The sequence below is a fragment of the Mustela erminea genome, chromosome Y, assembly GCF_009829155.1.
Source record: "Mustela erminea isolate mMusErm1 chromosome Y, mMusErm1.Pri, whole genome shotgun sequence".
NCBI lineage: Eukaryota > Metazoa > Chordata > Mammalia > Carnivora > Mustelidae > Mustela > Mustela erminea.
Window position 1 is genome coordinate 3,747,351 of NC_045636.1, and position 25,755 is coordinate 3,773,105.

At 41.7% G+C, this 25,755-nt stretch overlaps 1 long non-coding RNA gene across 1 annotated transcript; it reads left to right on the forward strand.

The window, feature by feature from the left end:
- The first annotated feature begins 12,633 nt into the window (after positions 1–12,633).
- Positions 12,634–24,578, forward strand: LOC116583912. Its single transcript, XR_004282966.1, has 4 exons — positions 12,634–12,878; positions 13,360–13,364; positions 18,827–18,831; positions 24,568–24,578. It is a non-coding gene; the product is annotated as an uncharacterized LOC116583912 (long non-coding RNA).
- The last annotated feature ends 1,177 nt before the right edge of the window (positions 24,579–25,755 follow it).

Sequence of the window (25,755 nt, forward strand, 5' to 3'; positions counted from 1 at the left end):
CCCGCTCATCCGCAAGAAGGACAAGTACTACATCCCGGGGCTCCTGTACAGCAAGGCCAGGTACCCACTATACGCCGGCGGCAGCGGCTTCCTCATGGCCCGCGGCCTGGCCCGGCGGCTGCACCGCGCCTGCGACACGCTGGAGCTGTACCCCATCGACGACGCCTTCCTGGGCATGTGTCTTGTGCTGTGCGTGCAGCCCAGGACGCATGAGGGCTTCAAGACGTTCGGCATCTCCCGGAACTGCATGAACAAGGAGCCCTGTTTCTTCTGCTCCATGCTTGAGGTGCACAAGCTGCTGCTAGCCGAGCTGCTGGCCATGTGCGGGCTGGTGCACGGCAACCTAACCTGCGCGGGTAAGCTGCAGGTGCTCTGACAGTTGCCAGACCCCCCCCGCAGGGGCCGGGCCACGCGTTCTTGAGCGCCACCATCCCACTCCTCCTGCCCCCCTCCCCTTGGCAGCCTGGGGCTGGAGCTGCAATGCCCGGGACAGAGATCGTGGTTCCCTGCCCCTCCACCCCGCAGGAAGGTGGGGGTGGGTGAGCGTGGGGCTTTGTGGCCCCCTGGGCGTGATGGGGCACATGAGCCAGAAGGGGGCCTCGGTGCGTGGACCCAGAAAGTAGTTCTTCCCTGCCTGCGCAAGGTCATCTTGGGAGCAAGGCCGGTGGCCTCCGGTAGCCCTCCTAACCTGGGTTCCCTCCTGGGCTCCCTGTGACCTGGAGGGAGGCCCTAGTGGCCTCTGAAGGACCCCCCCCCCCCCCCCCCCCGTGCTTAGGTACCCGGCTTAGGCCTGGTCCTGGATGGGAGGAGGGCGGCCCTCTCGTCTTCACAGAGGAGATTCTCCACCTCCCGTGAAATGCCTCAGTGTCCCCCACGGCAGTCTACCCCACGGGCCCAGGCAGCCGTTTCAGGAGAAGCTCAACACTATGCAGGCTCGCAGGCCCCTCCTCTGCCGCCCATGCCCCTGGGCCTCCAGGATACGGAAGCTCTGGAGGCCCTCGGCACCCCTCTCCCCCGCCCCTAGACCTGCCTGGAGTTGCTGCTCCTCTCTGTTTGCAGGTGGCTTCGCTCCCGGCTGTGTCCTGTGACGCTCCATCCACCCGGTCTGGAAGCGCGGCTGACCGCCCTGACTACCTCAGCAATGCTCAGAACCTCCAGATGGGCTGCAGCACACCCACCCCAGGGCCAGACTACTCCAACCTCTGCAGGCGCGGTGCTGCCCAGCCCGCCCGCCAAGGACGCGCGGTGCCCCCAAGGCCTGGCTCCCCAGCCAGAAACCAGCTGGTTTGCACCTGGAGATGGACATTCCTCTATTCCTGTGAAGTCTTATTTATGACGAATTTGGAGGGAGAGAGTGCCAGGCCTCAGGAGATGATGGTGTTCCTCCTCTCCCTTCCCTCATTCCAGCAAGCCACTCACTCCCCACCCATGCCTGTTACAGTCCCCCTCCGGAACCCTGTCCTCGCTGCCTGCCTACTTCTCCAGGGCCTGAGCAGACAAACGTGGGCCCCTGTGAAGGGATGGAGTGAACCCTCAGGCGTCCTTGGGCCTGGGCGCAGAAGGACGCCCCCTCACATCAGTGGCGAGGCACCTGGGAAAAGATTGAGGGATCAACTCTATTTTCCCAATAAAAGGGGGCTGGTTTTAAACAGAGAAAAGAAAGAAAGAAGGAGGGAAGGAAGGAAGCAGGAGGGAGGGAAAGAAAGGGAGCGAGAGAAAAAGAGAAAGAAAGAAGAAAGAACGAAAAGGAGAAAGGGAGAGAGACAGACAGAAAGAGAGAAGGAGAGAAAGAAACAAAAAGAGAGAAAAGAAAGAAAGAAAAGGAGAAAGGAGAGAGACAGAAAGAGAAAGAAAGAAAAAAAAAGAAAAAAGGGAGAGAGGAAGGAAGGAAGGAAAAGAAAGAAAAAAGGGAGGAAGGGAAGGGGGAGGGAAGGGGAAGGGGAAAAAAAAAGAAAGAAGAGAAAGGAAGGAAGGGAGGAGAAGAAAATATTAACAAACTTGTAAACAGCAAAGAAATTGAGTCACAAATCAATCTATCAAAATCCTAGAGGAGAACATGGGCAGTAACCTCTTCAAAGTAGGCTACAGCAACTTCTTTCAAGACATGTCTCCAAAGGCAAAGGAAACAAAAGTGAAAATGAACTTTGGGGACTTCATCAAGATCAAAAGCTTCTGCAGAAAAGGAAACCGTCAACAAAACAAAGAGGCAACCCACCGAATGGGAGAAGATATTCACAAATGACACTACTAAGTGCTGATATCCAAGATCTATAAAGAACTCCTCAAACTCAACACACACACAAAAAGGTAATCACATCAAAACTCACAATAAATAAAAGTCCGGGCCAGGTGGCTTCACAGGTGAATTTTACTAAACGTTTAAAGAAGAGTTAGTACTTATTCTTCTCAAAATATTCCAAAAAATAAAATAGAAACCAAAACTTCCAAGTTCATTCTATGAGGCCATTAGTAGGCTGATATCCAAACCAGAGAGACACCACTAAAAAAGCAAAGTACCGGCCAACATCCCTGATGAAGAGGGACACAAAAATTCTCAACAAAATACTATCAAATAAAATCCATTAAATTATACAATACATTAAATTAAACAATACATTAAAAAAATTCATGACCATTTGGGATTTATGTATGTATGTATGTATGTATGTATGTATGCATTTATTTATTTATTTATTTATTTAATGGGTTGCAAGAGTGGTTCAATATTCCCAAACCAATCAATGTTGATACTTCACATCAATCAGAAAGAACTAACTGTGTGATCATTTTAGTAGACACAGAAAAATCATTTGACAAAGAACATCTATTCATGATTAAAAGTCTCCAACAAAGTAGATTTAGAGGTAAGATACCACAAGAGATTGAAGCAGTGATCTAAAACCTTCCAAAAACAAGAGCCCAGGACATCATGGATTTCCTGAGGAATTCTGCCAGACTTTCAGAGAAGAAATAACACCAATTCTTCTAAGCTGTTTCAAAAAATTGAAGAGAAGAAAAACTTCCAGACTCTTTTTATGAAGCCACATTACCCTGATCCCCAGACCAGGCAAAGAACCCACGAAAAAAGGTTAGACCAATATCCCTGATGAATATGGATTCTCAACAGGATCCTAGCTAATAGGATCCAACAGCACATTAAAATGATTATCCACCATGACCAGGTGTAATTCATCCTTGGGTTGCAAGGATGGTTCAACATTTGCAAATCAATCAATGTGATAGAACAAATTAATAAGAGAAGTGAGAAGAACCACATGGTCCTCTCAATTGATGCAGAAAAAGCATCGGACAAAATCCAGCATCCATTCCTAATTAAAATGTTTCAAAGTATAAGGATAGAGGGAACATTCCTCAGCTTCATCTAATCTATCTATGAAAAACGCACAGCATATATCATCCTCAATGGGAAAAAGCTGACAGCCTTCCCTTTGAGAATAGGAACACAACAAGGATGCCCACTCTCACCACACTTGTTCAACATAGCATTAGAAGTCCTAGCAACTGCAATCAGACCACAAAGAGAAATAAAAGGTATTCAAATTGGCAATGAAGTCAAACCCTCTCTCTTCGCAGATGACATGATTCTTTATATGGACCCATATAAAAACCCCAAAGACTCCACTACCAAACTACTAGAACTCATACAACAATTCAGTAATGTGGCAGGATACAAAGCCAATATACAGAAATCAATTGCTTTCCTATACACTAACAATGAAAATACGAAAAGGGAAATTAGGGAATCGATTCCATTTACTCTAGCACCAAGAACCATAACATACCTGGGAATATACCTAACCAAAGAGATAAAGGATCTGTACCCGAGGAACTACAGAACACTCATGAAAGAAACTGAAGAAGACACAAAGCATGAAAGACCATTCCATGCTCATGGATTGGAAGAATAAACATTGTTAAAATGTCTATACTGCATAGAGCAATCTATACCTTCAATGCCATTCCAAACAAAATTCCACCAGCATTTTCCCAAGAGCTGGAGCAAACAATCACAAAATTCGTGTGCAATCAGAAGAAACCCAGAATTGCTAAGGAAATTTTGAAAAGAAAAACAAAACTGGGGCCATCACGTTGTCTGATTTCAAGCTTCACTACAAAGTAGTGATCACCAAGACAGCATGGTACAGGCATAAAGACAGACATGTGGACCAGTGAAACAGGGTAGAGAGCCCAGATGTGGACCCTCAACTCTATGGACAAATAATCTTCGACAAAGCAGGAAAAAATAGCCAGTGAAAAAAGACAGTCTCTTCAATAAATGGTGCTGGGAAAATTGGACAGTATATGCAGAGGAATGAAACCTGACCACTCTCCTACACCATACACAAAGATAAACTCGGAATGGATAAAAGACCTCAACATGAGGCAGGAACCCATCAGAATTATAGAGGAGAACATAGGCAGTAACCTCTTCGATATCAGCTGCAGCAGCTTCTTTCAAGATATGTCTCCAAAGGCAAAGGAAACAAAAGCGAAAATGAGCTTTTGGGATGTCTAGATCAAAATCTTTTGCACAGCAAAGCAAACAGCCGACAAAGAGGCAACCCTCGGAATGCGAGAAGATATTAGCAAATCACATTACAGGCAAAAGGCTGATATCCAGGATCTATAAAGAACTCCTTAAACTCAACACACACAAAACAGATAATCATGCCAAAAAATGGGCAAAAGATGTGAACAGACACTTCTACATTGAAGACATACAAATGGCTAACAAACTCATGAAAAAATGTTCGTCATCACTAGCCATCGGAGAGATTCAAATTAAAACCACATTGAGATACCACCTTACTCCAGTTAGAATGGCCAAAATTAGCAAGACAGGAAACACCGTGTGTTGGAGAGGATGTGGAGAAAGGGGAACCCTCTTACACTGTTGGTGGAAGTGCAAGTCGGTACAGCCACTTTCGGAAAATGTGAAGATTTCTTAAGGAATTAAAAATAGAGCTTCCCTATGACCCTGCATTTGCTTGAATGGGTATTTACCCCAAAGATACAGATGCAGTAAAAGAAGGGCCATCTGCACTCCAATGTTCATCACAGCAATGGCCACAGTCGCCAAACTGTGGAGAGAACCAAGATGCCCTTCAACGGACGAATGGATAAGGAAGTTGTGGTCCATATACACTATGGAGTATTATGCCTGCATCAGAAAGGATGAATACCCAGCTTTTGTAGCAACATGGATGGGACTGGAAGAGATTATGCTGAAATCAGTCAAGCAGAGAGAGTCAATTATCATAGGGTTTCACTTATTTGTGGAGCATAACAAATAGCATGGAGGACAAGGGGAGATGGAGAGGAGAAGGGAGTTGAGGGAAATTGGAAGGGGAGGTGAACCATGAGAGACTATGGACTCTGAGAAACAAACTGAGGGTTTTGAAGGGGTGGGGGTGGGAGATTGGGGGAGCCAGGTGCTGGGTATTATGGAGGGCACATATTTCATCGAGCACTGGGTGTGGTGCAAAAACAATGAATACTGTTATGCTGAAAAGAAAATAAAAAGTTAAAAAAAAAAAAAAGGTCTCCAAAGGCAAAGGAAACAAAAGTGAAAATGAACTTTTGGACTTCATCAAGATCAAAAGCTTCTGCACAGCAAAGGAAACAGTCAACAAAACAAAGAGGCAACCCAGGGAATGGGAGAAGATATTTGCAAATGACAGTACAGACAAAAGGTTGATATCCAAGATCTACAAAGAACTTCTCAAACTCAACACTCAAAAAACAAACAAGTTGAAACTTGAACAGACACTTCTCTAAAGAAGACATCCAGGTGGCCAAGAGACACAAGAAAAAGTGTTCACATCACTCAGCATCAGGGAAATACAAATCAAAACCACAATGAGATATCACCTCACATCAGGTAGAATGGCTAAAATCAACAAGTCAGGAAATGGGGAAGGTGTTCCCAAGGATGTGAAGAGAGGGGAACCTTCCTACACTGTTGGTGGCAATGCAAGCTGGTACAGCCACTGTAAAAACAAATTTTTTTAAGAATTTTATATCCAGGGGCGCCTGGGTGGCTCAGTGGGTTGAGCTGCTGCCTTCGGCTCAGGTCATGATCTCAGGGTCCTGGGATCGAGTCCCGCATCAGGCTCTCTGCTCGGCAGGGAGCCTGCTTCCTCCTCTCTCTGCCTGCCTCTCTGCCTACTTGTGATCTCTCTCTGTCAAATAAATAAATAAAATCTTTTAAAAAAAAAAAAAGAATTTTATATCCGGTAAAATTATAGTTTAAAAATGGAGCAATAATTTAAGACATTTACTAATAAAAGACATTTAGTATACTTCCCTATAACAAATGTAAAGGGAGGGCTGCATACTGAAATAAAACCAAGAGAGAAATTTGAATCCATGTGATGAAATAACACAGTGAAAGGTAAGTACATAGGTAAATATGTAAATCTTTATTACAGTATTTTCATATCCTTAGTGATGTAAAAGCTATGGCACCAATAAAAATGGTACTACACAAACAATCACAGATATTTTGGAGTAACTTACTCTTTAGGGCTCTCACCATCAGGTTGGGAGCCAGTACTTATAAACAATGAGCCAGTACTTATAAACAAACTGTTATACTCCAGCAGGGCACCTGCAGAGACCATACAGAGAGATAGCTAGGTAGCAGAGAGAGAAAAACCCTAAGCATCTAGAACTCTAGGTGAGTTTCCATGCAAGTACTTACAAGGACCAACATGACTTCACTGATATCAGAAGCATTCAGATAAGGCCATAGGTATCAGGAACCCCACTAGGAAGCCTTTAAAAATTGTACTGTGCAGCTACTGCTAGTGTAGCTCCCAGCAATCCCGCTGCTACAGCCAGTATATGACCCTGTCTATGACTCTTGCCTGCCACCTCCAGTCTCTTCATGCCAGTGAGGGGTTCCCCCAGTTTTATCTTCTTTCAGATCTGGTCTGTCTGCCTTGCTATAGTACCGCACTGTTTACCTACTAGCCTATTCCTACCATACTTCAGTACTCCTCAGTCTGCTTCCCTCCAGGTACCTTGGTTGTAAATAATGGCAGGAAGGTAGCCAAAGAACCACATGGGCAATGATGCACATGTCAGACAATAGACTTCCACCACCCACTTCCCTAGAATCCTGGAGGTCTCTTAACCCAGTACTCGAAACTGACTTGCAAAGTTCAACTCCCCAACTTTAAGCAGATTCTGTGAGATCTGGCCAAGAATCCAAATGCTTGAACTCAGGACACTTGTACCCCTCTCCAGTCATGTTGTACGACTCAGGCCAAGCCCTGAAACCCTCTCTTGTTCTTCCCTACTTTCCTTACAACTTTGAGCTGTCATCATCCAAATAGCATCAGCAGGCTTTGCTGTCAACCACTCCCATGGAGGCACCATACCTAAACCCTACTTGATGGGGTTTTCTATTCATTCATAGAAAAAGGAGAGCTTCTGATAAATAGGTTCTGCTGAAATCCAAACCTTGCTGCCCCATTCAAAGATGGTTGAACTTGTGCTGTACTAGAACAAGAGATCATGTCTCTGTGCTGGCAGTTACCCAAGGAATCACAGGAATACAAAAGGTGGTATTGTTCAGCTGCTTTCTCTTTCAGTCACATACAAATCTCATAAGGACAGAACTGTGGGCTGGAATGTATTCATTTCTTTCATTTTTCCTTTTTTGGTGTGAAGTGCATAACTTAATGATCATCTATTTTCGTCTCCTGAAGAACAGTGGCAAGTGTGCCAATGAGGTCTCTTTGCCTCTTTCCCTTGTAACTTGACTATGCATTCAGATGCAGATGGGAAACAGGTGAAAAGTTGCACTTGTTACCAAAGCAGTTTTCTGTGGCTTGAAAGGAATGTCATTCTTTCAGGAAATGAAACCATGCAGGAGAGAAAGACTACATTGTGGAAGTTGGGATGAACTGCCCCTTAATTGGATAGTTGAGGCCTGTGTTTCATTGCTAAATCTGGTATCCAAGAATATCCCTGGGACTAGGAAATTTTTTATTCTAACCTATTTGAAATTGTACAGTATGGTCAGGTTCCAAAGATGAAAGTCTAGAATCATGCTGTATATGTGTATTGCATTGGGCAGAGATAAGCAACCATGGTACCAAGGGGAGGGGGAACAAATGTTTGGGTTTGTCTGCACATTATTGGGCTAAGGTAGCTATAAAAAAAGATGGTTGGCTGGTGGTTGGTGATTGGCAACATTAGCATATAATACACATCTTAACAGACAAATTCCCTTCCACGTAATAAAGAGACATAACTTAAGATTTGAAAATCAGGAAAAATAGTAGTAGGGTGATTGTCTGGTCAGGTGCCTGAAGTAAATGTACGTATAGGACTTGGGCTACATGCCTTCCAACTCAAATTCCAATTGTGCAGTTGCTCAGACCACAAAACTAACCAACCATTCAGCCAGACATATCTCTGGTGGCAGGCCTAAGCATTGTTCCTTCTACATTGGTTCTACTGCCTTCTGTTGTCAGTGGGGCAAGACCACAAGCAGACTAAGATGTAGTCTTTACCCTGGAGAAAGAACAGAGAATCCAGTCGTTCACCCATCCCAAGGCTATCCAAGACCACTCCAACTTTACTTCCAAGAGTTCATAATATCTTCCAAACTCAGCACATTTTATCCCATTCTTTTTCTTTCTTTCCTGTCCAGCTGCAATCTAGACTCTCACTGGGTGATATCTGCCATCAGCCTAGTTAACCTGCTGCCCTTCCTCAAAATCTTCCTCAAAACCCTCCTTCAAAAGCTTTCCTTTACCATCAACACCCATCCATCACTACCGCCACCTTGGTATTCCCTGCTGGAGAAAGAAAATAGCTTCTGAGGGAAATGCTCTGGTAAACACTCCAACTAACTCCTAAGACAGGGATAGTCATGATTTGACCTTACAGAGAATATGAAGGCAACAAATATTTCCTGATGCCTTTTCAAATTCAGTTCTTGCTGACCTATTATGGGAAGAATAAATATCTTCTGGGATATGTACTTTTTTGGTTTTGTTTTGTCTTTCTCTGCAGGGGAAGCTTATACTTACTGAAAGTACCTTGCTCCTTCCCAAAATCCCCAGTTTCTAGCATGCCTGGGGACTGGGTTCATCTAATTTCCTGGGAACTTGAGTGCACCCAAAGTTTATATGATAGGAATCTAGAGCAAGGGGTAATTATTGTTGGGGATCATCCCTGTAATGGAGTTCAAAGTCAGTTACTCAGAAAGAACCCCAACTTTGTGGAGATAAAAACTACACTGGGCTGAGTTGGGGGTAGCAGCTGCTTAATGTGGCATTAATAGCATAATCACTCTTTTGAATGGCCAGCTACTAGTGTGCAGGAATATGCAAACGACTAAAGAGGCTCAAACACCTCAGGAGGCACTGGAAATGAGAAATGAAGTGAGAAAGTTTTAGGAGAAAAAATCTTAAACACATATAACTTCTATGTCTTCCAATCCTATTTAATTTTTGAGATGAGAAGATACAGGTGACACTACACGTTTAAAGTTGTAAGTCCATAAGTATGCCTTTGGCGGCCTGAAGAACCAATAAGGCCCAATCATGTTACACACAGCTCAAGGCAACTTTGTTCTTAAGTTCTCTAGGTCACTGGATTCTGCAAGAGTCTACTTCATAGCAACACAAATTGTGAAGTCTTTGACAACCTCCCTAGCCTGACCCTTCAGCCAACATCCAACCTTAGTCTGGCTCCTTTCAAAATGACCAGGCCAGAACACCACACTGACCCAAAGGAACTCCCTTCCCCAATATTCCAGAGTGACAGCCTGTCTTCTTCTTCCTACCTTTCTCCCCTCTCACCAGGGGCATGCAGATGGCATGCAGTAAGCCAGAACTGTGGAACCCTGTTACCTGTTCCATTAAGGACAGTCACCTGCCATTCTTGATTTCACGTGCTCTCCTGTCCCATACTCAAAAGCCCTGTTGGACATGCTTCAGAAATGCTCAAAGCCTATAGCTAGAGGCCTCAGGGCTTCAGCACAAACCCATTAGAACCCTCTCCAATCTAGGCCCCAGTCCTAACCTTGCCTACATCTCTTTCCAGACCTCTACTTAACACATTCCACTAGACATCATTGTGCCTAAAGGAGAGCAGACCAGTGCTGATGCTGTTCCTGGCATCCTTCAGGCTACCTACCTTACCAAACCCTGCTGTTAGACTTCTCCAGACAGGGGGAAAAGAAGTGAACTGATAGAGGTTATGATGAAGATAACTCCCTGTTGAAGGATGTTTGTGCTTGGAATGCATTGAGACATACACTTAAATATGGTTTTCTGCATGTGTTTTAGGGAGGTGACAATTTTGACTTGTTGGGGACCTTGGTGGGGAACTTGGTGAGTGGGGTTGGAGAGGAGGAGACAAAGCATGATGCTCCCTGTGAAACAGACTGTTGGCCTGCTCCTTTTATCTCATTACCACTGCTTCTAAATCTCCTTGGCTTTGGGAAGGCAAGCACAAGGCACTGCTAAGGTTGACAGCTAAAGGTCAAACTCCTACCTGAGCCTTCTTTTTCTACCCCAATCTGACCACCCACACGGAGCAGCTAGTGCACCCACAGGGCATCAACCTTTGTCTGATGCCCCTCTTCAGAATTCCTAGTGATTAAAAAAATGCTATCACAACTTTGAAAGTCTGCTGGTGCAAAAATGATTGCTCCTGATAGCCCCTGATGAGGGGTGCAGCTCCCAAGGCAGGAGATTGCTACTCAGTCATAAAACTCTTTTAATCTGCTTCAGGGGCACAGGTCTGTGAATCATCAGGTTTACACATTTCACAGCACTCACCATAGCACATACCCTCCCCAATGTCCATAACTCACCCACCCCATCCCTCCCGAATCCCCCAGCAACCCTCAGTTTGTTTTCTGAGATTAAGAGTCTCTTATGGTTTGTCTCCCTCCTGGTCCCACCTTCTTCCATTTTCCCCTTCCTTACTCCCAAACCCCCTGCCCTGCCTCTCAAATTCCTCATATCAGAGAGACCATATGATAATTACTTTCTCTGATTGACTTATTTCAGTCAGCATAATACTCTCTAGTTCCATCCATGGCATTACAAATGGCAAGATTTCATTTCTTTCGAAGGCTGCATAGTATTCCATTGTATACATTATATGTTAATAAAAATAATTAATTTTTTAAAAAAAAAACTGAAACCAAGGACAACCAAGGACAGCCACTACCTCTCCCAGGTAATCCAACCCCCCTACTATAGCTAAATAATTATCTTGCTTTGCTTCTGCCTCTTCTCTATTAAGTATTTTCCATAGCTCATGTTGGTGCAGTGCTCCTAACTGTTTCCAGTTTGGCATTGCCCAGTTTGGATTGATTTTTGCTCCAATATGATTTATAAATCATTTTTTTAACTCATTTAATCTTCTCATTGCTGTCTAGTCATTGCAGTAAAAGAGCCACCATCCAGAAGGGGAAGATGGCAAAAGAACTCCCAGGAGATATGGGGGTGAGGAGATAGGTATCTAGGTGATGTCACTTAGTATCAAAATCATTAGAGGGAATGGTGGTATCAGGTCTTGGGCAAAGCCTCTCCCTTATCAACATCCAAGAGATAGTGGGTGAAGTCCACCATGTATGTTAGAGGATGCACAAGCATAGGTGATTTTATGTAAAGAGCCAAACATTTAAATGTTAAAAGCCAGCAACTTTGGCTTTAAAAAAATTAAAATAAAATCCAAACAAACAAAAAACCCAAATGCCTAGCAACTTGAGTTTGGCAAGTAGTCAAATTTGAACTAAGTGATCTCAGTGTGCAGTGAAAAATAAACAACACAAGGACAAAGAGAGTTAATATTGACTCATCAATTTTAAAGTGATCTGGGCAGTAGAGGAAACAGAGCTTGACTTGTGATGGTGCAATCAGAAAAACATGGCAATGGTCAAAGCCATTATGGAGTTAACACTGTCAGATGGTTGTACTGGACAGGGATTTAGGGCTGGTAAAGTAAAAAGTTAAGAGCATTAAGGAAGCAGTTAACACACAACATCATTTATTGAGTGATGAGGGATCTTATGAGAAAGACACTCCCAGCATGAAAATTAAGGCAGAAAACACCATCAAGATTCTGAGTTAGGTGAGAGAACGCTATACAAACCACACTTAGAAACGTTGTTCAGCAACTTTATAGATATTCTCTGGGTCAGAAGGCATTAAAGGGTAGTAGCTTCTATTTCATCACCCAGCACATGAAGAGTGAGAAGCTTCCAAGTATTTGCAAATCAGGAAAATCTAAATGACTAAATTCTGCTTAATTGAAATATTTAAAATATAATTGTATGTCGCGGCCGGCACGACAAATCGACTAGGAAAACATAAGGGTAAGAGGATGGTGAAAGAAATTAAGAGACAAAGAGATGGGGGCAGGAGGGACACTGAGAAGGATGTCCAACAGTGCCAGTTTTATTCCACATCTTAGAAGCATTTATAAGGCAGACCACAATAGAAGGAGTAATAGATCAGTACCTAGTCAGATGACTGCAAGTTTCTTTAACAAGTTTACATTAACTACAAGCAAACCTTGTGATGCCAGGTAGTCTCAGCTAATTCCATTAGCAAGACAATCAACCAGGGAGTGGGTTATGGGAGATACAGGAACAACAAGGACCAACTAAGAATTCATGACCCTGACCACATTGTTCCTTTCTGTAGGGAGAGGATGTGGGAAGTCACATAGGTAAGCGCACAACACATAGCACAGACCCTTTCTCAGTGCTCTCAACTTTCCTGTCCTTAACCTTGTCAAGGTGTCCAGACTTTGAAGGAGACACAAGTCAGGGCCTGGTTTGATCCTCGACTTCAACCATGCCATAGCCTCCAACAATTGTATGTGCAAAAATTGTAATCAAGTGCCAGCAGCTTTTGAGCTATACAATGGAGAAATAAACTAGAGGTCAAAACACAAAAGCCATCTTTGCCTCATTTATGTCAGTGTGATCTTGGAAGTGATGGAGGAAACATAGAATGGTTAAGGTGTAGGTGGAAACCATGAATAGAGTGTTCAGTTTATGAGAACAAACAAAGCACAGTTTCCAGGGTTATGATAGATTAAAAACAAAAACAAACAAACAACAACAACAAAAAAAAAAAAAACAGGGTAACATGAAAGGGCTGCTAATGGCCAGAGGATGGAGAATTGAAGTTGTGATTTTACTATGTGTATAAGTAGAAGGAGAAAGAGGCAGAGAGTTTAATCCATAATAAAAAGGAATTTTTAGGGGAAGGAAAAAACTGTTCAAGAACCAACTGCCAAGGGCAAGAAAAACATGTATTGAAACTAGTTAACCATTTAAGAAAGCCTTAGGAGAAGCAGTACCCAATTAATAATTAAGGGGAAAAGGTGATGAGAAAGTTTAAAGGAAAAAACAAAAAAGCCCCAAGGGGAAGGCTTGAGATGATGGAGTAGGGCAAATCTAAGCTTGTCTGCTCCCTCAGCACAGATAAATAAATATCAAATAATTCTGAATATCAAGAAATTGATCAAAGGTCTTTGAGAAAAAAACTGCACACCTAAATTCAGAAAAAATGACACATGGAAGGAAGGAGCTGCAGAGAGTTAATTTGGGGCCATTAAGTTCTACAAGTGCTGTGGAGGGGAGGGAGCCCTGATCATGAAGAAAAGATCAAATGACAGAGGGGGAGAGAGAGAGCATGTATAGGTGATTGCACAAGAAAACTACTCCCCAAAACCACTAACTGGGAGAAAAAAAAAAGTAAAGGGTTTAAATAACACCAGGTTTTTATAAACAGTGCAGCACAGAGTCTGAGCATTTGGAGTTCAGGGCAGTCACCAGTGTGGTGCCAGGCAGTAGTCTGTTGGGGAAGGAGGGCAGAGCTCCAGAAGCGGGCAGTCTGAGGAACCCATGGGGTGCATGGAGAGAAGTGCTTCCCCTGCCTGGAATGTATTCAATAGAGGTGACATGGCCTCTCCAGGATAAAAGACCCTCAGATGTCATTGAGCAGCCCTGTTTACCAGCATAGGAATGAACAGGCTGAAGGCAGCAACCCCTGGTGCCAACTATGTGTTGCAATTTATTATAAACTCTGAACTTCTGTGAGGTAGCAAGATTCTTTTCTGGGACATGCACCAGCCAGAGCGCAATGAGACAGTCCCCCCAGGGAATCAACATGGATCTGTGTTGTGGGAGTCTGTGAAGAAATAAAGGCTTTCAAACCCAGCTGTGCCTGAGATAAAATACAGGAGTACTACACAGACCGGATAGGTAGATAGCTCAGACAAAACCAGGGTAAAGGTGGGGAAGCTAAGAGAAGCCAGGGACACAGGAAGGGCACTTGTATGCTCATCTGTGAGGGCTTCCTGAAGAGTGGTGGGCACAAGATACCCATTCTGGAGTTGAGAAATATGAATAAACCCATTTTCACCCCTTCCACTCCCACCAGCACTGATCCACCTTACTGAGTTCAATAGCACCATTAAGTTGATATCTGAGTTGACTATACCAACCCCCACCCCCTGTGCTGGTCAAGCACATCACCACTAGCACAAGTCAACCTGAGCAGCAGTACAGCAGTCCCCTTCCCAAGAAGACCAGCACAGACCCCTCAAATGCACCTAGTCTACTGATCATAAAATGCTACAGAGCTTCAGCTCTAGGGGAAACAAGATCAGGTTATTTTACTTTTGTTTGTTCATTTTTCTCTTTTCCTTTGGATACAGAAAGAGCCACTATTTTATTTATTTAAATTTTAAAATTATTTTTAAGTTTGTATCTTTTTTTTTCTTTTCTATAATGCTTCTTTTAACAGGCAGACAACACATACCTGGGATCCAGCTTCATTTATAGACTGACTGACTGATTGATTATTTGATTTGACCTTTTTTTTTTTCTAGGATCATTCAAGTCAAAATTTTTCTTTTGTTTTGTTTTTTATTATGTTATATTAGTCATCATACAGCACATCATTTGTTTTTGATGCAGTGTTCAAGATTGTTTGCATATAACACCCAGTGCTCACGCAATATGTGCCCCTCATTAATACCCACCACCAGGCTAATCCATCCTCCCACCAACCTCCCCTCTGAAACCCCCAGTTTGTTTCTCAGAGTCCATAGTCTCTCGTCGTCCAACTCCCCCTCCAGTTTCCCCCAATTCACTTTTCCTTTCTTTCTCCTAATGTCTTCCACACTATTCCTTATGTACCACAAGCAAGTGAAACCATATGATAATTTCCTTTCTCTACTATTATCCCGAAGATACAGATGTAGTGAAAAGAAGGGCTAAATGCATCCCAGTGTTCATAGCAGCAATGTCCACAATCATTAAAGTGTAGAAAGAGCCCAGATGCCCTTCAACAAACGAATGGCTTTGGAAGATTTGGTCTATATATACAAAGAAATATTATGCTTCCATCAGAAAGGACGAATACCCAACTTTTTTATCGACATGGAAGGGACTGGAGGAGATTATGCAGAGTGAAATAAGTCAAGCAGAGAGTCAATTATCATATGGTTTCACTTACTGCAACAAGAGATGAAGGGCATTATATCATAATTAAGGGGTCTACCCATCAAGATCTAACAATTGTAAATATTTATGCCCCCAACTTGGAAGCACCCAGATATCCAAATCAATGAATAGCAAACACTGTAAAAATTTATTGATAATAATACAATCATAGCAGGGGACCCTAACACCCCACTAATAGCAATGGATAGGTCATCTAAATGGAAAATCAACAAGCAGACAATGGTTTTGTATGACACACTGGACCAGATAAACTGAATAGATATAGTCAGAACATTTCATCCTAAAAAATCAGAATAAACAATCTTTTCAACTGCACATGGAATAACCTCCAGAAAAGATCACATACCAGGTCACAAAAAGAACAAGACAACTGAAGTCATACCATGTAATTTTCAGACAACAAAACTATAAAATTTAAGTCAATCACGAGAAGAAATCTGGAAAGAATACAAATACATGGAGGTTAAAGAATATTTTACTTAAGAAGGAACAAGTGAACAAGGAAATTTAAAAAGAAATAAGAAACATATAGAAATAAATGAAAATGAAAACATAACAGGTGTGTCTGGGTGCATCAGTAGATTAAGCATCCAACTCTTGATTTTTGGCTCAGGTCATAATACCAGAGTCAAGAGATCAAGTCCTGCATCAGGTGCTGTGCTCAAAGGGGAGTCTGCTTGAGATTCTTACCTCTACCCCTGCCTCTATCTCTATCCACCGCCAAATAAATATATAAATATATAAATCATTTTTAAAAAAGGAAAAGGGCTGCCTGGTGGCTCAGTGGATTAAAGTCTCTTTGGCTCAGGTCATAATCCCAGGTTCCTGGGACTGAGTCCCATATTGGCTTCTCCACTCGGCAGGGAGCCTGCTTCCTCCTCTCTGTCTGCCTGCCTCTCTGTCTACTTGTGATCTCTGCCTGTCAAATGAATAAATTTTAAAAATCTTAGGGGGAAAAAAAAAGGAAAGGAGGGAAGGGAGAGAGGGAAAAAAAGAAGAAAGGGAGTAGGAAGGAAGGAAAAGAGAGAGAGAAAGAAAATGAAAACAAGACAGTCCAAAACCTTGGAGTTGCAGCAAGGACAGTCCTAAGAGGGAAATATATTGCCATACAGGCCTATCTCAAGAAGCAAAAAAAGGTATCATATATGCAACCTAACTTTACACCTAAAGGAACTAGGAAAGGACCAGCAAATAAAGCCTAAAGAGAGCAGAAGAGGGAAATAATAAAGATTAAAAACAGAAATAAATGATAGAGAAACAAAAAGAGTAGAGCAGATCAACAAAATAAATACAAGAACTAGATCTTCTGAAGAATTAATAAAATTGATAAACCCCTAGCCAGACTTATTAAGCAGAAAAGAGAAATGACACAAATAAATAAAATCACAAATGAAGGAGAAATCATAACCAACACCACAGAAATTTAAGTAATCATAAGAGAATAATATGAAAAATTATATACCCCAAACTGGACAATCTGGAAGAAATGAATAAATGCCTAGAAACACAGAAACTTCCAAAACTGAACCAGGAAGAAATAGAAAATTTGAACAGATCCATGACAGCAAAGAAATTGCATCAGTAATCAAAAGCCTTCCCACCAACCAAAGTCCAGGGCCAGATAGTTTCCCAGGGCCGGATGGCTTTTTTAAATGCAGATATTTAAAAAAGAGTTATTCTTCTCAAACTGTTCCAAGAAATAGAAATGGAAGGAAAACTTCCAAACTCCTTCTATAGGCCAGTATGACCCTGGTTCGAAAACCAAAGACCCCATTAAAAAGAACGATTACAGTCCACTACCTCTAATGAAGATGGATGTAAAAAAAATTTTTTTTTAAGATTTTATTTGACAGAGAAAGAATGTGCACACAAGCAGGGGAGCGGCAAAGGGAGAAAGAGAAGCAGGCTCCCAAGCAGGGAGCCTGATGTGGGGCTGGATCCCAGGACCCTGAGATCCTGACCTAAGCCAAAGCATCTGCTTAACCTGGGCCACCCACGTGCGCTGGATGCAAAAGTTCTTTATAAGATACTAGGTCCTCAGATCCACGAGTATATTAATAGTATTTATTCACCACATCCAAGTGAGATGTATTTCTGGCCTGAAGGGATGGCTCAACAACCACAAATCTATCCACAGAATCCAAACCATTCCTGAAATGAAGGAGAAACACCATATCGTCCTCTCAATAGATGCAGGGGAGGAAAAAAAAAAAAAAAACTTTAACAAAATACAGCATCCTTCCTTAATAAAAACCCTCAATAACATAGGGGGTTTTACTCGAAATGGATAAAGAACCTTAACGTGAGACAGGAATCCATGAGAATCCTAAAGGAGAACATAGGCAGTAACCTATTCAATATCAGCCACAGCAACTTCTTTCAAGATAGGTCTCCAAAGGCAAAGGAAACAAAAGTGAAAATGAATTTTTGGGACTTCATCAAGATAAAAAGCTTCTGCACAGCAAAGGAAACAGTCAACAAAACAAAGAGGCAACCCACAGAATGGGAGAAGATATTTGCAAATGACAGTACAGACAAAAGGTTGATATCCAGGATCTATAAAGAACTTCTCAAACTCAACACGCACAAAACAGATAATCATACCAAAAAATGGGCAGAAGACATGAACAGACACTTCTCCAATCAAGACATTCAAATGTCTATCAGACACATGAAAAAATGTTCATCATCACTAGCCACCAGGAAGATTCAAATGAAAACCACATTGAGGTATCACCTTACACCAGTTAGAATGGCCAAAATTAAGAAAACAGGAAAGAACGTGTGTTGGAGAGGATGTGGAGAAAGGGGAACCCTCTTACACTGTTGGTGGGAATGCAAGTTGGTGCAGCCTCTTTGGAGAACAGTGTGGAGATTCCTCAAGAAATTAAAAATAGAGCTTCCCTATGACCCTGCCATTGAACTCCTGGGTATTTACCCCAAAGATACAGATGTAGTGAAAAGAAGGGCCATCTGTACCCCAATGTTTATAGCAGCAATGGCCACGGTTGCCAAACTGTGGAAAGAACCAAGATGCCCTTCAAAGAACGAATGGATAAGGAAGATGTGTCCATATACATTATGGAGTATTATGCCTCCATCAGAAAGGATGAATACCCAACTTCTCCATCAACATAAATGGGACTAGAGGAGATTATGCTGAGTGAAATAAATCAAACAGAGAGAGTCAATTATCATATGGTTTCACTTATTTGTGGAGCATAACAAATAGCATGGAGGACAAGGGGAGATGGAGAGGAGAAGGGAGTTGAGGGAAATTGGAAGGAGAGGTGAACCATGAGAGACTAGGACTCTGAAAAACCACCTGAGGGTTTTGAAGGAACGGGGTGGGGGGAGGTTGGGGGAGCCAGGTGGTGGGTATTATGGAGGGCACAGATTGCATAGAGCACTGGGTGCGGTGCATAAACCATGAATTCTGTTACACTGAAAAGAAATTAAAAAAAAAAAAAGTAGGGGTTTTAGGGGGCACTTATCAACATCATAAATGCCACATACAAAACACTCACAGCTGCTATCTATCATCCTCAAAGAGAGTTTCCCCTAGTCAGGAAAAAGCCAAGGATGTCCACTCTCATCAGTACTACTGGACACAGTACTGGAAGTCTCAGATGCATCAATCACACAACGAAAAAAAAAAAATAACATGCATACAAACTAGCAGGGAATAAGTCAAACTTTTGCTATTTGCAGATGATATGATACTCTATGAAAACCTGAAAGATTCCACGAAAAAAGAAAATTGCTGGAACTGATTCAGGAATTCAGAAAAGCTGCAGGATATAAAACTAATGCACAGGGGCACCTGGGTGGCTCAGTGGGTTAAGCCGCTGCCTTCGGCTCAGGTCATGATCTCAGGGTCCTGGGATCGAGTCCCGCATCGGGCTTTCTGCGCAGCAGGGAGCCTGCTTCCCTCTCTCTCTCTCTGCCTGCCTCTCCAACTACTTGTGATTTCTCTCTGTCAAATAAATAAATAAAATCTTTAAAAAAAAAAAAAACTAATGCACAGAAGTCTGTTGCATTTCTATACACTAACAAGCACAAGAAAGAGAAATCAAGGAATTGATTCCATGTATAATAGCAAGAAAAACTGTAAAATATCTAGGAATAAATCTAAACAAACAGGGAAAAGATCTGTACTCTGAAAACTATGGAACACTTATGAAAGAAAGTGAGGAATAAGCAAAGAACTGAAAAAAAGGTTTCCATGCTCTTAGACTGGATGGACAAATACTGTTAAAATGTCTATACTGCCCAGAGCAATCTACACAATTCAATGCAATCTCTATCCCAAAACAAAACAACAAAACAAAACAAAAAAGAGCATTTTCACAGAGGTAAAACAGACAATCCTAAAATTTGTATGGCATCACAAAAGGCCCAAATAGCCAATGTAATTCTGAAAAAGAAAACCAAAGCTGGAGACATCACAATTCCAGACTTCAAGCTTTATCACAAAGCTGTGATCACCAAGACAGCACGGCACTGACACAAAAACAGACACATAGATCAGTGGAACAGAAGAGAGAACTCAGATATGGACCCTCAACTCTATGGTCAACTAATCTTCAACAAACCAGGAAAGAATGTTCAATGGGAAAAAAGAAAAAAAGAAAAAAGAAGACAGTCTCTTCAACAAATGATATTAGGAAAACTGGACAGCCATGTGTAGAAAAATGAAACTGGGCCACCTTTTTACACCATACACAGAAATGGACTCAAAACAGATGAAAAGAACTAAATATGAGACTAGAATCCATCAAAATCCTAGACGAGAACACCAGACAGTAACCTTTCTGACCCTACTTACAGCATTTTCTTGCTAGGCAAGAAGGCAGGGAAAACAAAACCAAAATGAACTAAAACCAAAATAAAAAGCTTCTGTGCAGCAAAGGAAACATTCAACAAAATTAAAAAGCAACCGAAGTCATGGGAGAAGGTATTTGCAAATGACATTACAGATAAAAGGCTGGTATCCAAAGATCTGTAAAGAATTTCTCAAACTCAACACTCAAAAAAGAAATAATCAAGTCAATGGGGCTCCTGGGTGGCTCAGTGGGTTAAGCCGCTGCCTTGGGCTCAGGTCATGATCTCAGGGTCCTGGGATCGAGTCCCAGATTGGGCTCTCTGCTCAGCAGGGAGCCTGCTTCCTCCTCTCTCTCTGCTTGCCTCTCTGCCTACTTGTGATCTCTGTCAAATAAATAAATAAAATCTTTAAAAAAAATAAAAAAGAAAGAATCAAGTCAAAAAATGGGCAGAAATGAACAGACATTTCTCCAATGAAGACATACAAGTGGCTAAGAGATATATGAAGAAATGTTCATCACCATTAGCCATCAGGGAGATTGAAATCAAAACCACATTGGCACACCACCTTAAACCAGTTAGAATGGCCAAAATTAATAAGACAGTAAACAACATGTTTTGGAGAGGATGTGGAGAAAGGGGAACCCTCTTACACTGTTGATGGGAATGCAAGTTGGTGCAGCCACTTGGAAGAGTGTGTCGATTCCTCAAAAAGTTAAAAATAGAGCTGCCTATGACCCTGCAATTGCACTAATGGGTATTTACCCCCAAATATACAGATGTAGTGAAAAGAAGGGGCAAATGCTCCCAAATATTCATAGCAGCAATTCCATGTTAGCCAAACTGTGGAAGGAGCACAGATGTCCTTAAACAGATGAATGGATAGAGATGTGGTTCCATATACAAAATAGAGTATTACTAAACAGAAAGGACGAATATCCAACTTTTGAGTCAACATGGATGGGACTGGAGGAGATTATGCAAGTGAAATAAGTCAAGCAGAGAGAGACAGTTATCATATGGTTTCACTTATTTGTGGAATATAACGAATAGCATGGAGGATATTGAGAGAAGGAAGGGGAAAATGAAGTGGGGGAAATCAGAGGGGAGGATGAGCCATGAGAGACTATGGACTCTAGGTTTCAGAGGGGTGAGGGGTGGGGGGATGCCCGGTTATGGGTATTAAGGGCGTCATGTATTGTATGGAGCACTGGGTGTTACAAACAAAAAATGTATCATGGAAAACTACATCAAAAACTAATGATGTACTTTATGGTGATGAAAAGAACTCAAACCCAACACCCAGAAAAAAACAAATAATCCAGTCAAGAAATGGGCAGAAGGTATGACTATGAATAGACCCTTTTCCATAGAAGACATCCAGATGGCCAGACACATGGAAGGATGATCAACCACAGAAATGAAGAGATCCTCAACATCAAAAAGTGCAAATCAAAACCACAATGAGATATCCCCTCCCACCGGTTAGAATGGCTAAAATTAACAAATCAGGAAACAGATGTTGGCCAGGAATGTGGAGAAAGCAGAACCCTCTTACACTGTTGGTGGGAATGCAAGTTGGTGCAGCCACTCTGGAAAATAGTTAACCAAAAAGTTAAAAGTAGAAACACCCCACATTTCAGCAAATGCATTACCATCTATTACCCAAAGGATACAAAAACACTGATTTAAAAGGGTATTTGTTTATTGCAACCACAGTGTTTAGTGCAGCATGATCAACAATAGCCAAACAATGGAAATAGCCAAATATCTATCGGTTGAAGAATGGAAAAAGATGTGGCATATGTATACAATGGAATATTACTCAGTCACCAAAATGAAATCTTGCCATTTGCAATAATGTGGATATGTTAAGAGAATTCAGAGAACGAGAAATACCATATGATTTCATTTGTATGCAGAACTTAAGAAAACAGATGAACATACGGGAAGTGTGTAGAAAAAGGAAAAGAGGAGAAAGAAACAAACTGTCAGAGACTCCTAATAGAGAAGAACTGAAGGCTGATGGAGGGAGGTGGATAGGGGATAGGAAGTGGGTAGGGGAGGTGGGTGATGGGGATTAAAAAGGGCACTTATGATGAGCACCGGGTCCTGTAAGTAATAAATCACTGAATTCCACTCGTGACACCAATATTGTGCTGTGTGTTAAATAAAATTCAAATTAAAAAAAGAACAAAGCTCCTATTACTTCTAAGAGGCTAGTAACAGAAACAGAAATAGGCTTCTAGGCCTCTATTCCTACTAAGGAAGGACTGTATCAACCAGAACATAAAGTTGGAAAATTTAAGAAATCTGTATTCTTGACAAAAGTTTGGCCAGTTTAATTAAATCCCTGTTTTAACTGGTCTCTTTGACTACAAGTCAAAATCTTTTGCCTATAGACAGGGTGCCTACCTGTTTCTGTATTTTAAATAGTTGCCAAAAAAGAAGTTTGTTATGTGACAATTTTATAAAATTCAAATTTGTGATCATAAATAAAATTATATTAAATACAGCCATATCTATTTCTTTATATATGGAGAGCTGAAAATAGATTTGGAGTTATTCCTTGGTATACTTGCTTGGCACACTATAAATCACAGCTAAGTTAGTTATTAGCTAAAATAATGTTTCAAAGGCATATATAGTGCTACAGGACTTCATTTTATTTTCTGCTTATTACTAGGGCAAACTCGTCAGAAAAAGAATGAGTAATGAATGTAAGGCATGGTTTAGACAGCTGCATGTGTTACTGAATTATACGGTAAATTATGTTTACAATGACATGATAGCTGTTAAAGAACACAATGTATAGTGGTATTACTAGATTAAGCACTCATTTTATATTAAGCACCCCATCTGAAAACAAGTCAGAAAAAGTAGAAAATGAGATGAGAATCTCATTTTAGCGTGGCTTTTTCTTAAAAATACGAGAGGGGCACCTGGGTGGCTCAGTGGATTAAAGCCTCTGCCTTCGGCTCAGGTCATGATCCCAGGGTCCTGGGATCGAGCCCCGCATCGGGCTGGCTGCTCAGCGGGGAGCCTGCTTCCTTCTCTCTCTCTCTGCCTGCCTCTCTGCCTACTTGTGATCTCTGTCTGTCAAATAAAATCTTTAAAAATAATAATAATAAAATAAATAAATACGAGAGTGGGACCAAAGTATATTTCCAATGACTCAATGACATCCATTAAGGGAAACCACTTATACATATTAAATCATTTTTCCTAACAGCACTTGAAGAACTGTGTGAAAAGAAAATAAACTAAACCTGTTGGGAGTCCACCTTGTGGACACACGTGATTAAAGTGGATTTCATTGGGGCATTCAGTTGGCTAAGCATTCTGACTCTTGGTTTTGGCTCAGGTCATGATCTCAGAATTGTGAGACTGAGCCCCATGCCTCCTCTCCGTCCAGTCACATGAGCTCTCTCAAAAAAAATAAAAATAAAAAAATTAAGTGGCTTTCCTTGAGGCTTTTCTTTTCACTAAAGTGACATAATGGCTACTGCTTGTTATTTTTGAAGTCAGTGTGAAGTAGGAAGTAAATAATGAGCCTTTATGAATAGCTATCCAATAGCTAATACTATCAGTAATAGTATTTTCCTACAGTTTATTATTTTTTCTGTGTTCCAAGATTCATTGTTTATGCACCATACCCAGTGCTCCATTAAGAATAGTTGAGAAGGGACGCCTGGGTGGCTCAGCTGGTTGGACGACTGTCTTCGGCTCAGGTCATGATCCTGGAGTCCCGGGATTGAGTCCCGCATCGGACTCCCAGCTCCATGGGGAGTCTGCTTCTCCCTCTGACCTTCTCCTCGTTCATGCTCTCTCTCACTGTCTCTCTCTCAAGTAAATAAATAAAATCTTAAAAAAAAAAAAAAAAAAAGAATAGTTGAGAAAATACAAATTCATTGAATCCTAAAGTGGAATGTGCAAAGATACATTACAAGTGGTGGTGGTTAAAAAATGTATAAAGCAGATAATAAAAATGTACAACATTTTGAAAATATAGGGTGTTATATTTGGATCTGTCATGTACTGCTATACCAACAGTGTCAATGAACTTTATTCTCATGAACAGAAACATTATTAATTCCGTAATTTTTGTCAGAAACAGAAGCTGAATAGCGTCTAAGGCATATCATACTGAACTTTGAAAATTGAGTAATCATGAAGTTGCACTACAATTCATAAAAATAAAGATGAAAATTTTCCTGCAAGAGAAGAATTACCCTGAATCACTATTACAAAACACTAAATGGTTTTAGAAATTAATTTCCTGCTAAAGATTTTTTTTAAGCTTTTATTTATTTATTTGACAGAGATTACAAGTAGGCAAAGAGGCAGGCTAAAGATTTGATGTTTCTTAATTCAACCTATAATCACAAAATAATCAGCACTTATATGCAAAACTTAATGATACATCTTTGTGTTTGGTTTCATATTACAACTTGCTCCTGAAGGGGTGCCTGGGTGGCTCAGTGGGTTAGGCCGCTGCCTTTGGCTCAGGTCATCTCAGGGACCTGGAATTGAGCCCGGCATCGGGCTGTCTGGGCAGGGAGCCTGCTTCCTCCTCTCTCTCTGCCTGCTTCTCTCCCTGCTTGTGATCTCTCTCTGTCAAATAAATAAATAAAATCTTTAAAAAAAAAAAACTTGCTCCTAAATAAAAACAAAGGTGGCCCATAAAAAGATGTACAATTGTCCCTGTGTTTCACATGACCCAGATTCTTATATGTAGTTTTTTACATTTTAAAGAATTAATTTATTTGACAGAGAAAGAGAGACAGCAAGACAGGTAATGCTGGCAGGGGGGATGGGGGAAGTAAAGAAGTGGGAGAAGTGAAAGAAGCAGGTGTCCCAATACAGCATGAGCTGAGTCAAAGGCAGACATCTTAATAATGGAGCCACCCAGGAACCCCACATGGTCTCAATTCTTTCACTAAATGAAGAGTAATTTCTAATTACAGTAATTGTCAAATGGTGATGTGCAAATATAAACTCTAGAAACAGGGCTCCTGGGTGGCTCAGTGGTTTAGGCCTCTGCCTTCGGCTCGGGTCGTGATCTCGGGGTCTTGGGATCGAGCCCCACATCGGGCTCTCTGTTCAGTGGGGGAGCCTGCTTCCCCCACTCTCTCTGCCTGCCTCTCTGCCTGCTTGTGATCTCTATCAAATAAATAAATAAAAATATTTTTTAAAAAATAAATAAATAGACTCTAGAAACTAGAAACTGTAAATACAGAAAGCAAATGCTGGATTTAAGACACTCCCTGGGGCATCTGGATGGCTCAGTCGTTGGGCATCTGGATGGCTCAGTCGTTAAGTGTCTGCCTTCAGCTCTGGTCATGATCCCAAGGTCTTGGGATCAAGTCCCACATTGGTCTCCCTGCTCA